General features: G+C 46.4%; 1 protein-coding gene across 1 annotated transcript in view; it reads right to left on the bottom strand.

Moving 5' to 3' along the window:
• ADAMTS9 (ADAM metallopeptidase with thrombospondin type 1 motif 9) overlaps nt 1–3,406 on the bottom strand; it is a 914,249-nt gene extending 910,843 nt beyond the window's left edge. The window contains exon 1 of the mRNA XM_086939088.1: nt 152–3,406. The gene's annotated coding sequence lies outside the window, so the exon portion shown is untranslated. The remainder of the gene's footprint in view (nt 1–151) is intronic.
• Between the last annotated feature and the right edge of the window lie 15,891 nt (nt 3,407–19,297).

A 19,297-nucleotide genomic window follows, 5' to 3' on the forward strand; every position in this document is an offset into this window, starting at 1 on the left:
CAGGTTCTTTTTTCAGAGCACCCCACCCATGTACATCCAACCCAGGATCCAGTGGCAACTGACCAATATGTTCCAATAGACAGAGGCTTTGGAATCATGACATACAAAGGGTGCTCCTTTTCATAAGATAACACCCATACACACAGTAAACGCATAAACAAGCATTGGTAAGCATAACATAAAATTCATTTGAATACCATACAGTGCTCTGACACCTTCGGGTAAAGTCAGCGCTTTATAAAAATGCATTAAATAAAAAAAATAAAAAATTGACTGTATTACGGAAGAGTTTGATGATTCTGAATGGACCCATAAACTTTGAACCACTCTTTGCCAACACTGGTTTCTTTATTAGCACCTTTTCACCCTCCGACACTTCTACCAGTTTAACACCTTTACGAACATCATAGCCCACTTTGCGCTTTTCATTGCAGTGACTATCTTGCTCGCTTCCACCTTTCATTGGTGTCCATGCCACACACCCATCCTTACCCCACCTCTACCATCTAGGTGAGAGAAAAATCTTAGCTGCTCTTCTCCGAAACGCCACAAAGGGAACCTGTCCTGTGGTGGTGTGTGGAGGAAAACTATGCACTTGTAGAAAACTCCTGAGTCTCTGCTTAAAGTGCTCATTTCCAATTGTATACATACCTTGATACTCCTGTAAAATATTTCCACAGTGTCATTACCCTCTTAGTGGTATAGGGAGAATTGTTTGTGCTTGATCTGTCTCACATAAAAATGTCTCCATCTCTGCAGACACACATGTGGCCTATTGTCTGTCAAGAGGCAATTGGGAAGACCTTCATGGCTGAAAATTTCACTCATGAACTGAACCACTTTCCCTATTTCAATGCTGCTAACTATTCTGCAGTAAGGAAGATCCGGGAGCCGAGGTGTAGTTTAGGAAGGTTTATTTAGTCCATGTTGTAGCTTGGTAAGTTCATGTAGAGCAGCCCCACCAGGAGCAGCCTGCCTGCTGCTCAGCCCATACTCCTACTGTCTCACCTACCGGCACCCAAACATTCCATTCATCACCAGACCAACATTCCACGCAGCACATACACACAAGCTGAGCAACTAGGGAGAAAGCATCAGGAGAGAAGGATACATACATATACAGGCTAGTAGATATCCCCCCTCTTTATATAACACAAAAAATAAAACTGCTAAACAGAATAAAGTATGGACAAGAATAACCATTAAAAGAGATATTACGCCAAAGTACAAAAATCAAGAAGGAATTAAGCATTAACCCCAAGAACCATAATAAAACATAGAGAAAAATAAAGAAGATAGATAAATATATAACGAAAAACCACAATATAGCATTGAAAAGATATGAAGGTGCATAGGTAAATGTACAAGAGAAAATGAAAAAGATGCATAGATAAATATGCAAGATAAAATATCACACATCCTCCCCTTTCTAAAATTAAAAAAAATATAGTAGAAGAAACAGAATATTCTATTGCAAACACAATCGCATCTATGATCACCACCAATTACACACACTGGCCAGACAAGCATGAGTGGTGGCACAACACAGCACGACAAAAGCTCAAAGTGGGAATGGCACACAAACAAAAGAAAACTGTAATAAGAATGCTAATTAAATTACAACACTTCGAAACATAGACATATTGGGTGAAGCAAACGTTCCCAAACCAGGACAAGAAGAGTAACAAGTAACGTAACAACGAGTGATATACACACCCAATAAACATCCTACAAGTTTGGATTTTGGGAAGAAGAAAGTGATCACTTGGAATGCACCGATTGAGAGCCCTTAAGTTCACACTCTCACCAGAATGTTTTGCGTGCAACAGCAATTGGAGCGACACACTCTGAGCTCTCAACCGGTTCAATCACTCCCTCTTTATGCAATCTTTTAATCTCAGACTCCACAGATTCCCTCATAGCGATGAGATTGGAGCGCCCTTTAGCAACCACTGGTTCCTCATCCTGCTTCAGATTTAATTTAATTTGATTTGATTTACATAACCCTTAAGGCATCCCATTCTATCACACTACACTTCAGGAAAAGCTTTACGAAAACTCAGGACATCCCCTCCTTCCCAGACTACCAGTTCTTGCACACCATCCAAACTTAAACCCTTGATGTACTCCTCTTTCAACATTACAGGTGTGAAGGAGTTGGGATCAAGAATAATCCCTAGCCCTTTTGATGCGGCCAGCTTAAGACATTCCCTTCCTTAACCGGGACCTAAAGTTTTCCCTTTATGGCATTGGTCCGGAATTTGATATCAGATTCAAAAGATCCCCTCGGGTCTATGGTTTGACCTCCGTAAGCTCCTGACACAACATCTAGATCCTTTAGAATAATTTTACTAGCCAACTCATTGTCTAATGCTTCATTTAAGACTAATGAGAGCCATTCTCCAGAGTCAACCAATGTCTCAACATAACCAAATATCCACTCCCCTTGGGATGTTTGTTAGGAACACCACCAGTGAAGACAGATAGTATGCAGTAATCTGCACATGTCACAGTTTCATGTGAGGGAGCTTTGTTAGAGTAACAACACTTTGCATAATGTCCCCTTTAGATACAAATTTTGCATTCCACATTTATTGCAGGACATTTCCTCAAGGAAGCATAATGTCCAGCTTTGCCACACCTATAACATCCCCCAATTTAAATCTAGATTGCAACACCGGGACCACTTTGCTTTTACTTTGGTCCTTACACTTGGCTTCTTACTCCTCCACTTCTATTTTGCCAACACTGGTTTTCTTCCCTTTCTTAAGGGTCATCAACACAGGCTAAAGTATGCACACTTGCCTATAGACACTACCTCATGCAGCAGCATATCACCCTTCTCCACAGTTCATGCCTGACCTTGTCACTACGGCACCTCAGCATTAACTGGTCCCTAGTTGTTTCCTCTAAGGTGGAGCCGAAATTACAGGTGGAGGGCAACTTCCTGAGGCTGGTGACATACTCCGCCACACTCTAACTTGACTTCTGTCCCTTCATAACAAAATTATCGCATTCAAGTATAGTTCTAATGTTTGGAAAGTAATGAAGAACCATTTTTTTCAAACACATTTCAGATTCATTACGTTCTGAATCATCAACTAAATCTGGAAAATTCTCAGACTTCCTGTCCCTCACTGCCCAAACAATTCTACAGAAGTGAGGTTTTCCTTTCACTGGATAATATCGTACCACATATGTTGTAATAATGAAAATAAAAGTTTTCCTTCATTTTGACCAAATAATGGAAAGTTCTCCTGGAGTAAGTAGGAAAAAAAGGAGGAGGTATTACATATTGCATTGTGAAATAGTGCTAGATACAACAATAAGGAGTAAGTATACACAACCTTAAAAACTGCACAGCTAAGGTTGCTAGTACACTGTTAATAAAACTCTAAGCAGGATTAAACTTAAAAAAAAAAAACGAAAGTGTTGCTCATAAAACAAGTTGTGGTAGAATCAGATAGTGCTGTTGTTCAGGTCGAAAATGTTAGAGTGAATAGGAATATTTCAATTGAACTCCCTGATGACATAAAAGTACCTCAAGTAAACAGGTGTGCTTGTCGCCGTTGTGACCAGAGGACAGGCAGAGGCGTGCCTATTGCTGTATACACAGGCAGTAATGCAGCTAATAATGCAGAATGGTGTGGTTGTGACACAGTGGTGCGCATGTAGCCGTCAATGCGCTTACTTAAACAAGACGCTGTTGAATACTGTAGAAGTGACAGACGGTGGCCTGCCTGTCGCTGTGAAGAATCACCATCAAATGGCACCAAAGAGTTGAAATGCCTGACAGATTGTCGCTCAAATCATACGTAGAAGTTTCAGTCCACTAGTAAATATAACCAAGGTGGCAGCAGTACCCCTTTAATTTCTACAGGAGATAGGACTTGCAATATGAATGTGCAAGCGATATCACAACTTGAGGGTAAGGTGAAATCTAAGCGCTGAGCCTCGGAACGCAGCAAGTTGCTAGGAGATTGTCAGCAGGCATACAGCATCATGGGACCTCCGAAAAAATTACGTTGCGGCACAAGAAGAAAATTGAAAAATGCAACGCACACAGTTACTGGTGTTTACCTTGAAAACAACTGCTCATACATTACATTTGTAGACCCACACAAAATTGATCCTGAACCCAGTAGTACTAAAGCGACTAGTCCAAATACTGCTTCCGGTTCCCTCTTTTCACAAAGTAATAGAAGGTGATAACAGGCGAGCTGTAGCCAAACACCTGCAGCAAATCAAATTAGCATTTAGTCTCCTTTCCTCAGAGTAGGTATAGGCACAGCCTGGCAGTAGTAGCTGCCTTGAACCAAATACTGGACTGGAAGTGACATGCCACTTGTGGACTGCAACACCTATTATTCCATCCACCATAGTGGCTATGCAAATATGGCTTTAGGCCTACTATTGTGGACTAACAGTAACAGTGAAAAATATGGATTACAAACTGTCAAATTAAACCCTTTTGACCGTTCTTTTAAATATTGTCACCCCTATGAAGGCCTTGTAGCCTACAAAGCCGGTTGAAGTGTAAGTAAAAGTAGTACTGCCGATATTTAAAGTTAACATGTCTTTTCAATGACCAGCAAATAGCTATTTTCATTGTAGGAAGGCTGGCTGGCCCATACAGAATTACTTGGATACAATATTAAATACTATTACTGTATCTCTGGAATGGGACCTGCTAAAAAACAATGAAACCGCTATTTTTAACAGTTATTAAAATCCAATTCAATGATAAAGTTGGATTTTTAATACATGTTGAGGAAAAGCAACTTACAGAAAGTTACCATTTACCTGCCTGAACCGTCAGAAGACTCGTTTGTATAAGTATTTGCCAGTTCTCAGCCTGAAGTAGGTGAGGAAAAACACTAAAATGACTCCCAGGAGGAAGCAATAGGCTCACCTTATTGGAAAGAAAGAAAACATGTTCTTCACAGAACATGCAGGGTGGGATCTATAGGTACAGGCTGGACTACAGAAACGCCCTCTACGCAGGAGCGTCGGGTAAGCTCCTGAGATGACTGCAATGCATCCAGAATGCCTCGGCACGTCTGATCCTCGACATCCCCCGCCGCAGCCTCATCACACCCCACCTGAGAGACCTGCACTGGCTCCCCGTCAACAAGAGGATAACCTTCAAGCTCCTCATCCATGCACACAAAGCCCTCTACAACACCGGCCCAGCATACCTCAACAGATGACTCAGCTTCAGCTTCTACACCCTCACCCGCCAGCGTCGCTCCGCCGGCCTCGACCTCGCCACAGTCCCCCGCATCCGAAGAACGACCGCCCGGTGGCAGATCCTTCTCCCACCTCGCCGCCAAGACCTGGAACACCCTCTCCACCAACCTACGGCAGACCCAAGACCTACTGACTTTCAGAAGACGACGACTCAAGACCTGGCTCTTCGATCACTAACAGCACCCCCCGCCACGCCTTGAGACCCTCACGGGTATGTAGTGCGCGTTATAAGTGTCTTGATTGATTGATACCCATTTTGAAACTGCTGTATCAGATCCTACTTGACAGATCTGCTGAGACACATTTAACACGGGGCACATTTGAAAGGGAGTGAAGAGGATGCCAACAAAATTCTTATCTATCCCCTGTTTGGTTGCTGGATGATCCTGCTTTTATCTTACCTGACTTCTGTCTCTGGGTATGTTGTTAATACAGCATCTGCTTCAAAGTGGTAGCATAGTGCACTCTACTCTACTCTCCCTCCCTCTCAATTTCTCGCCCCCCTCCCCGAAAAACTTTTGCCATCTTGGATATCTCCTGATACATTGCATTTTGGGCCTCTTTCCAGTAAGGTAAACAGGAACAACTGAAAAAGTGGCTGTGGTTATCCCTGGGAATGTTTACCCCATTGGCTAGAATGTAGGACTGGGAGCCCCAAAAGCCTTCCTGGCTGGTTTCAGGTATAAATGTGGCACCTACAGGCACCCACTTCAGAACACTTCCTAGACCTCCATTCGAGGCCTGGGCCTGCTGTCTGTAATCTGAGAATTGCAAAAAACACAGTTGATGGACAGAATGCAGAACAATGTCTTACATTCACCCCAGTACAAAGATCTGGGCCTAAATCCATTGTTTTTTTGCACTCCACACCACCCTAGGTCAGACACTGGCTATATGCAAATCAGCCTTGACCCTGTGCCTCATGGGAACAGTCCAGCCCAAACTACTGAAGGACTGGGTTTTATTAAGACCCAGCGGTGCCAGGGGACAACACCTGAAACCTTCGTGGGTAACCTGTTCCGGCGTACCAAATGACAGAGACACGGGACACTTCCTTCGGCATCAAAGATTCGAGGTTTATTACTGCAGGGAAAACAGAAGTCACGAGAAGTACAACACGTGTAAGTTCTGGGAGACTGCTTCAAATTGTTGATGTGGGTCGCTCCTTTTATACACATTTCTCTCATAGGTTAACATGGTACACAAAGGTTTACAACTTGGTTCCCACAATAAACCACAAGGAGGTTGCTTTCATGCTTTCAGGGCCCGGAACATAAGTACGGAAACATTTGGTGGTTCCCAACTGTAAAAACCCATCTTCCCACCATTAATACATTCCAATCAACAATAAACAGATCGAAGAAGGAACAGGTGTAGAGGAAGACAGAAACAGTGGGGAGATCGGAAAGGGTGTAAAAGAGGTTTTATCGGGAAACACGAGTTGCAAGCATCAAAGGGACGCGCCTAATGAGATGCACGGCTAAAACAATAGACCGGCACGGCAAGATGAGCCTCGAGCGGGGCCATCTGCCTTACAGTATCACCCCCTCATCATAAAGACACTTTCAAAGGAAACGTGTCTTTCGCAAGAGTCTTGGGAATCCCAGGGTCGCGAAGAGGACAGCGTCCGTTCGCTGGCTACTTGAGGGCAAGGGACAAAATGGATGCCGTATCTAAGATGGAACCCGTGGGTACAGATATAGAAACCCACGAAACAGACGAACGGTTTAGGATAGCACAGCGAAACTGCGTACACCCACTAAACTCGTCATTTGCGGTTCATAGATACCAGACTCGACTATATTCGTGCGAGTCAAAAACCCCACTTACGATCGTCACGGAACCTCAGACGCTCCTTTTGCCCTCATGTAGGCAAGCACTAGTCAGAGTCATATTCAATATTCATCAAACCATCTAGATGTTGCTGCAACATAACTCTATCCATCTGAGCTCCTTTGGTAACAGGTGGCTGTCTCATACACGTTGTAGCACAGAGGCCACATAAGGCAGGACCACACTGCACGCAAAGGCAACACGTGAACAGAAACGCTGCAACAACTCCGACGATCATCAGAATCTTCCAACCCCAAGTCGACATTAGGCCCCAAAACCACCCAAGTAGCGTCCAATCCCCTACGTCCACGTGTATGGACTCAGAGATCTTATGCAACTTCGAGATGGCTTGATAGACAGTCGGAGCGTTGTCTGGAATGAAAATACAGCAGCTCGAATGGATCACCTTACATACTCCACCTCGATCTGCTAAAACAACGTCTAAAACCATACGGTTTTGTAACGTCATAAGCCTATCCGCCTGAAGTTCTGTGGTGATATTACCAAGGGCACTGGCAGTGATATTAGCTGTCGATTCCACCACTCGAGTCAACTGTCTCAGGTTGCTACTATTGACCATAGGCCCCCAAAACGGAAAGAAACCCTTGAAAAAGTCTCCTGCCTCTTGACCGGCAGTGTCTTCTTCGCTAATCACGCCTCTCACAATTCTAGTCTTGTGATAGTCTGCATCAACAGTAAACGTCGGAGGCAACAGATTTGCGATATAACATGAGCCCACAAAGTCAGAGGGCAACCATGTATACGCACGATCATGACAGATGAAGTATGTACCCTTGGCAGCCAGAAACACAGGGGAAGAGAGCATCGGCAGGGTATAAGTCTCGGAGCAAGAGCTCTCGCCAAGACGAGCTCTCGATCTTCGGCCACGACCTAGCAGACAGAGATTACCAAGGTGGGGTACGATCCATATCGGAGGCGAGCTTCTGAGCTGTTTTTCACCCACGAGCCCACTATACTCAACCTCACTCAGGTCCCTATAGGCTCGCACCTCTTCCTCTGGGATAAGTAACGGCTCATAGATATCCCTATCTAAGTCCGCAATTGCTATAGCCAAAGGCTTGTGATACGGACCAGGACCAAAGTGGGGAGGACGTGGCTCTCGATTGGGGTAGGAATCTAGTGCGCTTCGAAACATAGTTTGGAATGCTCGAGCTGAACCCTGGGAACTATACGGAAGGACCAGATATGGAATTCCCTTATCCGTGGTATGTGGCATTAACCCACACACCCAGCTATTTGTAGTATTCACCACTAACTGATGCTGATGAAGGAGCTGAATAAAGGAATTATTTCTGAATTCTGCACGTCTAGCCTGCTCGTGTTGTGGTAAGATGTGGAAAGAATGAGGAGAAACAGTGGAGGTAGTTTTAGGTTCAGGAGAAGGGGTAGGTGAGGCAGTAGGCAAAAACGTCAGTATCAGATAATACACCCCACCCACCAATAATGAAGAAACAATTAAAAACAGTAGGAACACCTGAAACATAAAGCATTTGGTACGGGTAATTTGTAGCAGTCTGAATCTTTGCGCCTGAGCTTTTTCCAAGTCCACAAGCTTTGAAAACGCCATCCCCTAAGACCGTCCGCAACGTTTCGTGACGCACTTCGTTCTGTGTAGCAGTAGTCAATCCCTAGGAGTTCCCAGGAACCGACGGCCTTTGACCTAGTGTCAAGACCTACTAACCAGAAGGAAGTACACGCGCGGCCCTACGGTACACCTGGATGCAAGGTATCTTTTTCACAGATATATATACAAAAGTCTCTCAGCTGTGGAAGCAGAAACACAGATGTGGAAAAAACTCAAAGTTTACAAGGAACAATTAGCTGAGTGTTTGGACTGATCATGGCAACGGGGTAACGTGAATGTCAAGCAATAAAAGTAGTTTTTATTAGTCTTTGGTGTTAGATCGCAAAAAGTATCGGCTCTTTCCAGGACGTGTCTGTTCGTCAAACAATGAGTCCGATGAGGGAATAGAGTTCTGCTGATCAGTCAAATTTTCAGATCTTGAGCTTTGCGGTGACAAATGTTCAACAATGCCGTTCTGCTGCGCTGAGGATTCTCCAACAGGCTCGGCGTCGCTAAAAGGTACGAAGTCTGGAATTTCTCTGTTTCAGATGAAGCAATGCCTTTCCTCACCCACGAGTCCGCCGGTAAAGGTATAGGTACCTTTTTAGTATGGGTGGCATGCACCCAGTTCTTCCGGCCTTCCAAACGGACAGCAGTTCTCGTGGCAAGGAGGACCTGGAAGGGTCCAGTGAAACGAGGCTCGAGGTTTCTCTTTCTTCCGAAGTACCTCGTCACCACCCAGTCTCCGGGCTGGAGCTGGTGGCCTGGACCCTCCGTCTGCGTCGGCAGTGCTTCAAAGACCTGTTGGTGAATTAACCTCAGTTTAGCAGTCAGATCATGAAGATAATCGATCAACATTGGGTACTCAAGATCAGAAAAAACACTCGGTCTAGGGACCCCCCAAACATTCTCAGGACGGCCGAACACTATTTCATAGGGACTGAGCCCTACTCGGGAGTGTACTGTCGCCCTTGTTGACAACAAAGCTAGAGGCAAAGCGTCAGGCCACGAAAGACCAGTCGTAGCCTGAATCTTAGCTAGTTTGAGTTTAAGGGTGCCATTATACCCTTCAACCAAACCTGCTGACTGGGGATGATTGGCGCTATGGAATTTCTGAATAATTCCAAGGCCCTTACACACACTCTTCATCACACTCCCTACAAACTCACTTCCGTTATCCGACCATACAATCCGTGGCATTCCATACCGAGGAAAGTATTCCTTTAGCAGGATTTTCGCAGTGGACAAAGCTGTGTTGTCTTTAAGAGGGTAGGCTTCGATCCATCGGGAGAATGCGCAAACCACAACTAAAACGTATTTCAGGTTATTGCATCGCTCCATATGGATGAAGTCTAGCTGAATCACTTCAAAGGGATATGAAGGGGGAGCAAAATGGCCAGGAGGTGTAGGGGTTCCTTTACCAGGATTGTACATCATACATATCATGCAATTCTTCACCAATCTCTCAGCACACTTAGTGATACCATCATTCTTCCACACAGGGGACAACAATTTACAAATACCTTTTGCACTAATATGTGCTAAACCGTGTGCCATCGTCACAACAGCTATCACATACGCATCTGGCAACATCCATCTCTTATGCTCCGACAAATCAATCCAACATCCATTCGCATCCAACTTTCCCGTACTCTCTTTCCACTTCATCTTTTCAGTCTCAGTGGCCTCATTCTGTATCGTTTTCACGCTCTCGATGGTATCCTCGCACATACTAGTCTCTGTAGGCCACCTAACCGAACTCGTCACGTACATTCTAGTACTAAGGTTCCGGGCAGTCTCCTTAGCAGTCTCATCCGCAAACGCATTACCACGACCAACGTCATCCGTCACCTTACGATGCGCACTACATTTAACAATCGCCACCTGCTTAGGTAACGTAAGTGCATCCAAAAGATCATTTACAAGTTGTCCATGCTGAATCTTAGTGCCATGCGACGTCATAAAACCTCTCTCTCTCCACAATCGTCCAAAGCTATGAGCGACGCCAAAGGCGTATTGGCTGTCGGTAAACACATTCACCCGTTTCCCTTTCGACAACACACACGCTCTAGTCAGGGCGATCAGCTCTGCAGCCTGGGCAGAGTTCTGATTCAATCTCGCAGCTTCCACAACAGTATTCAAAGTTACCACAGCATACGCGGTCGTCACATCACCATTCGGCAATTTAAAACATGAACCATCCACATACAAGGTCCCATCGGGATCTTCCAAAGGAGTGTTTTTAAGGTCCACACGACCTTTTGTTTCCTCCTCAGTCCGCAAGTAGCAGTCATGAGGGGTTACTTCATCTGACTCCATGCTAATGGGCAACAAAGTTGCCGGGTTCAGGACATTACAACGTCTTATCTGAATATGACTTGCCAAAAGCGTCAACTCGTACCCAGACAATCTTGCACTCGTCAGGTGCTGAGTTTTCGTACGATTCAAAAGAGTGTCAACTGCATGCGGAACCATCACCGTAAGCATATTATCCATGACCAATCCTGCTGATTGTCGGATGGACACCGCAGCTGCCGCAGTTGCTCTCAAACAACTCGGCAATGCTCTAGCTACTGGGTCCAAGGTCGAGGAAAAATATGCGCATGGACGCTGCTTACCGCCAAAAAGGTTGCGTTAGGACACTCAACGCACAACCTTCTCTCTCGTGCACGTACAGTGTAAACGGCTTACTGTAGTCAGGGGTACCTAACACAGGAGCCGAACACAACGCGTCACGCAATTCAGAAAAACTTTTCTGACATTCTTCCGTCCATGGTAAAGGAGTTGGAACATCCTTGCACGTCAGAGCCACCAATGGTTTCGCTAGCAATGAAAAATTTGGAATCCATTGCCTGCAGTATGACATGATACCCAAAAAGGCACGCACATCTCTCTGAGTTGTTGGCACAGTCATTCGGGCAATCGCTGCAATTCTCTCTGGGGTCAACCTTCTTCCCTCCTTTGACAATAAGTGACCTAGGTAGGTTACTTCTTGACAACAATATTGAAGTTTAGAAGGAGATACCTTGTGATGTAAGTCACAGAGATGTTGCAACAATGATACCGTAGCAATTTTGCAAATGTCCTGAGTATCTGCAGCCACCAATAAGTCGTCGACATATTGGATCAAAGCTGCGCCAACCGGCAACACAAACGCATCAAGTTGGCCCTTCAAAGCTTGACTGTATATAGATGGACTTTCACAGTAGCCCTGAGGAGCACATTTAAACCGGAAGCTGCGAACACCAAGAGAGAAACCGAAAAGGTCTCTGCTTTCCTCAGCAATCGGGATACTGAAGAACGCATTCTTCAGATCGATCACTGAAAACCATGACGCCGAGGCTGGAATCAGAGTCAGTAGCGCTGTGATGTCAGGCACAACAGGGAACTGAGGAATCACAATTTTATTTACTTCCCGTAAATCGATAACAAAACGATAAACAGGCGGTTTTGATGGATCTGTGCGTTTTAAGATGGGCAGTACAGGACTATTACACACATTTCCCCGAGTCTCCTCGATAACATCTTTCTCGATCAAATCATAGATGATCGCTAACAGCGCTCGCTCACCATCAAGGGAGATACGATACTGGGGAATACGTGGCAGTCGCACATTAGATTTCAGGTGAACAACATAAGGGGAGATATCAAGCAGGCCCACATCATTGGGACCTGTTGCCCACAAAGATGCAGGAAGAGAACTCAATTCCGGTGGAAGCTTGTCGAGAGACAAATACATTGGAGAGACAACTCTCTCACCCAACGTAAGCTTCATCCCGCAGGAGAACAATACAAAGTCGCATACAGACGTTTTAGCAAATCCAAGCCCAAAAGATTTTCACCACACCCAGTGGTCAAAATCAACGGAGCTTCCAGCACACGTGGCCCAATTGTAAGGGGCAAAGGGCGTGAAACCGGATTGCTAACAGGGGCGCCAGAGAATCCAACGGAAACATTTGTTAAGCCAGACAAAGGTGCGCCAGGGAGTTTCGAATGCTTTATAGAACTTTTCGCTGCACCAGTGTCCAACAGAAAAGGCTCAACGACGCCCGAGGTGGCAACTACGACGTAAGGCCCTCTCTGATCGACCGGAACTGATACTACTCCCTCTCCTTGTCTATGGCTGTCCTAGTAATTACCGTCGTCAGCGTCCTGATCGACGTAATAATCATCCACATTATACTGAGCAGATCGCCCTTGTGACGATCCACGCTGATCAAAACAATTATTGGAGTCAGAAGTGTCAGTGGAACGATCATTCTGAGCACCGCGACCTCTACCACGTGATGTCTGTTGAGAACCACCACGACCTCCTCTAGATGAATTACCTCTATTACGCTCATTGAGAACCGGACAGTCGAATTTCAAATGACCCTCCTGTCTACAATAGGCACACTGATTGTACCCTAACAATGATCTCTGCGATGAGGAATCATTTCGTGATTGTGACCTATTAGATTGCGACTGCGATCGATTACGTTGTTGCGAATCATTCTGATTCGAACGCGGAGGATACGCCTGTTGCAACAACACTTTAGTTTTAAGCTCTTTCGTCTTCTTGTCAGCACGATCGTTCTCCTCTTTCTCCCTATTCTCATAATATTGCGCCGTAGCCAATATTTGAGCAGAAGTAGAAACAGCCCACGCACTTTCAGAATTTTGCAATTTGTTGCTTAAGTCGGGCAGTAAATTTGAAACAAATTTGTCCACAAACAACCTCTGGCCACCTTCGGTACCCATATCCTGACCACTATGGTCAATGAAAGCCTCCTCAAATCTCGTAAAGAAATCGGAGACGCTCTCATCCTTCTTTTGTTTGCAAGCGGACAACTTGTCCCAATTTACCTTCATAGCTGGCATAAGCGTTTTCATTAAGGTAATAATTCTCTGAGGCAAAGCCGTAATGAGCTGTTCAGGTTTAGCCCCACCAATTTGTCGTGTGTCTGCCGCTACAAGAGCAGCCCAATCACCACCTAATTCAGCCACGTGGTTTTCTTGACGAATCTTTGCCCATACCGGTTGCGGTACGACATTGCCAAACAGCATATCGATATCAGCAAGATTCATTATCGTAGCATCCACGAGCTGCGATAATTCCTTATAATACCCAGCAGGATTTTTGCGAGGGTCAGGCAAAGATTGCTTCACCTGGAGAACTTCTGATCGCTTCCACGGGAGATGTATCCATACTCTCTTGAAATGTGGCAAGATCGGAGGTTGAGCTGCAGCATTACCTGGCATCCACACTGGTGGAACCTCACGCATAGGATACTGACCAGATGCATCTAGCGGTCCCTCAATGTCTTCTACAAACAATGCTCGAGGCATTATAGAGGGACGAAGAGACAACAACTGCTCAACAGCGCGTCGAACATTTGAATCCACTATCATTCCGCTCGAAAACTGAAGCTGCAAATTAGTCAACGCAGTCAATACATCGTCAGATGCATCTGCCGATATTTGATCACGTAAAACCTTGCACATTTCTTCGAAAACGTATCTTTGTGTCGGTATATTGAATTGACAGAACGTGTCAAGCACCACACGTGGAGGATTTCTAAGAGGGTGCCTCATCCAACCCATCGCCATATTATGCAATGCAGCACGTTCCCGATTACCGGGAAGCTGACTACGTCTTTGAGGACCGTCCGAACCAGCGGACTCAAGAATCGGTCCAAGAGAATTGAAAAAGTTAGCAGCAACAGAAGGGGTACGACGTCGGGTAGATGGAGAAGTATAACATAGAGGATTAACAAGAGAAGAGTTAGAAGCAGATGAAACAACAGGAGTAAGTAGAACAGGAGCAGCAGCGGGAGCAGGAGTATGAGGAAGTACAAGCGGTGGAGCAGTAGGAACGGCAGTAGGCAAGGGAGCAGGAACAATCGGAAGAATGGGTACAGGTTGAGGAACGGGTTGAGGAGCAGGTACAAGAGCAGGTACAGGGGGAACCACAGGAGCTGCGGTACCCTGTGCATACGGAGGTGGTGATTTCAAAAGATAGGACATTAGAGGGTCCTCAACTGATTCTTCCTTCTTATCCGACTCCGTTGGCAAAGCGGGGTAACATTTATCTATAGACATACGCTGACGCCTATCGAAAACTTCCTTTTCCTTTTCCGCCTTATCTCGCTGAAACTGTTCTGCTTTCTTTACGATAGTAGCAACTCCATCTCTCTGATTACGTTTTGTCTGTCTGATTTCTTTCTGCTTGGCTTCTTTACGCCACAACCGAAAGGCATCAAACATGGCCGGCCTTGACTTTTTCTTAAACAATTTAGCCTCGAGGTTATCTAAGATTGGGGTCTCGAAACTACCATGAGGTGGCCAACTAAGGACACCGTCTTTTCTGGTGTAGCGAATCCAATATTCATTAAAGGCAATCGGACCCAACCCATGTTTGCTATACAATTCGTAAGTTGGAGTTCCAACCGGAGGTATCGGACACAAGTCCTCCAATCGGGAATCCGCACCACAACGGCCAAAACAACTGAACAAAGTACTACGACCAGGCATCTTGCACACTAGCCAAGTTTCACAAACTTCAAGGGTTACGGGATTTACCAAGTCCCAGCAAAGAGCAAAAACCCTCGGTTTTTGGCGACTGCAGACGTCAAATATTACAACAAAGAACCAAGTACTAAGAACCACAAATGCAATGGAACCATGCAACAACTAAGCACCCACAACTAAGGACTCTGGGAGCGACCCACAAATACTTAACTCAAAGATCGATGGCGTCACCAGGAAGGCCCGTCAATCGTCTCGCTGTACCAAGGTCTACGCCAGGCGCCAAAACAGGTCTACAGTCAGGGCAGCAGTCCGTCGCAGACGTCAGGAGGCGGGAATCTTCGCGGGAAAAGTCGTCGGACCACTTGTTTCGACAACAGGATCGATGAAGCGGGGTGCACCTTCCCTCGGAGATTTCACACGAAGTTCCTCACGATCGTCGAGCTTGGACCGGTACCACTGATGCAGCCCCACATGGGCGCCAACTGAAGGACTGGGTTTTATTAAGACCCAGCGGTGCCAGGGGACAACACCTGAAACCTTCGTGGGTAACCTGTTCCGGCGTACCAAATGACAGAGACACGGGACACTTCCTTCGGCGTCAAAGATTCGAGGTTTATTACTGCAGGGAAAACAGAAGTCACGAGAAGTACAACACGTGTAAGTTCTGGGAGACTGCTTCAAATTGTTGATGTGGGTCGCTCCTTTTATACACATTTCTCTCATAGGTTAACATGGTACACAAAGGTTTACAACTTGGTTCCCACAATAAACCACAAGGAGGTTGCTTTCATGCTTTCAGGGCCCGGAACATAAGTACGGAAACATTTGGTGGTTCCCAACTGTAAAAACCCATCTTCCCACCATTAATACCTTCCAATCAGCAATAAACAGATCGAAGAAGGAACAGGAACAGGTGTAGAGGAAGACAGAAACAGTGGGGAGATCGGAAAGGGTGTAAAAGAGGTGGTATCGGGAAACACGAGTTGCAAGCATCAAAGGGACGCGCCTAATGAGATGCACGGCTAAAACAATAGACCGGCACGGCAAGATGAGCCTCGAGCGGGGCCATCTGCCTTACAGTATCATCCCCCTCATCATAAAGACACTTTCAAAGGAAACGTGTCTTCCGCAAGAGTCTTGGGAATCCCAGGGTCGCGAAGCGGACAGCGTCCGTTCGCTGGCTACTTGAGGGCAAGGGACAAAATGGATGCCGTATCTAAGATGGAACCCGTGGGTACAGATATAGAAACCCACGAAACAGACGAACTGTTTAGGATAGCACAGCGAAACTGCGTACACCCACTAAACTCGTCATTTGCGGTTCATAGATACCAGACTCGACTATATTCGTGCGAGTCAAAAACACCACTTACGATCGTCACGGAACCTCACTACCAAGCCATGTCTTTCCTAGACCGGAATCAAGCATCCAAGGACTGGTTTCTGGCTATCAGCCTTCTTCAGCTCACTTTGCCACTGGATTCAAGCAAGCCGGGCTGAAGACGGCTGGAATGCCATAAACCGGTCCTCGGAAGCTTGTTTCCGGTCCAGGGAAGACATGGCTTGGCAGTTCGGGCTGGACTGTTCCCATGAGGCACGGGGTCAGACTGATTTGCATATAGCCATGTCTGAACTGTGGTGGCAGAGTGGGCTAAAGAACGTGATGGATTAAACCCAGATCTTTTGACTGGGTGTGAGTGTTTGATTGATTCAGATGCTCCGTCCATCACCACCCTCTTTTGGCCGCCATAAGTGTGGCAGGGTATGCTCAGACGTGAGTCCCTTGCTCACTTTGCCACTGGATTCAAGCAAGCCGGGCTGAAGACGGCTGGAATGCCAGAAACCGGTCCTCGGAAGCTCGTTTCCGGTCCAGGGAACAAATGGCTTGGCAGTTCTGGCTGGACTGTTCCCATGAGGGTCAGACCGATTTGCATATAGCCATGTCTGAACTGGGGTGGCAGAGTGGGCTAAAGAACTGTGATGGAATAAACCCAGATCTTTTGACTGGGTGTGAGTGTTTGATTGATTCAGATGCTCCGTCCATCACCACCCCCTTTTGTACCGCTTTTGGCCGCCATAAGTGTGGCAGGGTATGCTCAGACGTGAGTCCCTTGCTCACTTTGCCACTGGATTCAAGCAAGCCGGGCTGAAGACGGCTGGAATGCCAGAAACCGGTCCTCGGAAGCTTGTTTCCGGTCCAGGGAAGACATGGCTTGGCAGTTCGGGCTGGACTGTTCCCATGAGGCACAGGGTCAGACTGATTTGCATATAGCCATGTCTGAACTGGGGTGGCAGAGTGGGCTAAAGAACGGTGATGGATTAAACCCAGATCTTTTAACTGGGTGTGAGTGTTTGATTGATTCAGATGCTCCGTCCATCACCACCCCCTTTTGTACCGCTTTTAGCTGCCATAAGTGTGGCAGGGTATGCTCAGACGTGAGTCCCTTGCTCACTTTGCCACTGGATTCAAGCAAGCCGGGCTGAAGACGGCTGGAATGCCAGAAAACGGTCCTCGGAAGCTTGTTTCCGGTCCAGGGAAGACATGGCTTGGCAGTTCGGGCTGGACTGTTCCCATGAGGCACAGGGTCAGACTGATTTGCATATAGCCATGTCTGAACTGGGGTGGCAGAGTGGGCTAAAGAACGGTGATGGATTAAAGCCAGATCTTTTGACTGGGTGTGAGTATTTGATTGATTCAGATGCTCCGTCCATCACCACCCCCTTTTGTTCCATCTGTAATCTGAGAGGAGCTCTGAAGGACTGCACCTAATCCCTCATGTACCCAGTTGGTTGACCTGTGTGGCTACAAAGAGCTAACATGCTGCTAGAGGTCTTTTCCTAACTGGACCAGTGGCAACTGGAACTAGTCTGAACCCTACTCTTAGCCTCTGACTGACACCGTGTGAGCCTGTAAGTGGCTCCGCTTAGGTCCAGTGGACCTTACAAAGTGGCCTCTATGGTGGACTGTGACTTAAAAGATGTAGTCAGAAGATAAAATCTTTGACCAGGATGAACCTGGTGGGTGTATATGTCCGTACTATCATGGTCGGCCTCAAATTGCTCCAAGGTCCCTCCCAGTCTACCATTGGATATCTTTGGTACTGTGTGGTTTTTCATGCTATTTAAATTAATACCTTAAACAACTCAGATTACTGGGGTACCATATCAAAATGGAGGGTAGAGAAGCCCAGACAAAATGTAAGGTGTAGAAGTTCATCCATAGTGGGAGAATTGGAGTATCAGTGGTAACCTGCTCTGAGAGGAGTGCACCCCAATACTGATGCTGTGTTGCCACTTCTGACCTGGAGGTGCAGCCTGCGCTGCCACAGAGACAGAGGACTGGGTCATGTGCTGGGCCGACCCTGCTTGACACCACCAGAGTGTGCCCCCCTTGAAGGGATCTGTCTACACAGGGAGGCATGGACTGCCAGTCATGTTCAGTTTCAGGCTACAGACCTTGAGCTGGGGAGCCAGTCTCAGGGCATCACCGTCCAAGATGGTGGATGTTAGAGTGGAAGGAGGGTTTCTGCAACCTGAACGAGTAGCCATACCATGCAGAGAAAACCAAGATGCCAAAGGGGACTCCTTGCCATACCCACAGTTGGAAGTGAGGCCTGTGTAAGGCCCATACAGGAGCATTTACATGATAGTGGATGGTCAAGGGCCTGGTTCCTGACACTGACAGCAGCCAGTGACCTCTGTTGGCTGTTAGCCCTTTGAGCAGAGTTTTCCCTGAATTAGGGACAGAAGTCTAAATTAGAGGCCGTAGTGGTATTGTCTAGCTGCTGGGAGGCACCTGTAAGCAAGCTAAGTTTAGTAGCTGCACAGGTGGGGTCTGAACATTCCCCATGTACAAGGCTAGTGTCTAGGGAAGATATCGACAGAGGGGTTCAGGTATGTTCAGAGGGCCGGAGAACAGACAAGTGTCACTGCAAGTGGCAAATTGTCCACATTCTGATGCATGAGCCTGGAAGTCCATCAAGGGATTGATCAGTGTACCCTAGCACTGCACTTTACCCCTGCAAATCAGAAGTAAAAATGCCTGTGCTCCTGCTTTTATGCAGGATCAAAATGGCATACTCTTAATTGGTATATTTAATTTGGCTTTAAGTCACTAGT

This window comes from Lissotriton vulgaris, chromosome 9 (assembly GCF_964263255.1).
Source record: "Lissotriton vulgaris chromosome 9, aLisVul1.2, whole genome shotgun sequence".
NCBI classification, from domain to species: Eukaryota; Metazoa; Chordata; class Amphibia; order Caudata; family Salamandridae; genus Lissotriton; species Lissotriton vulgaris.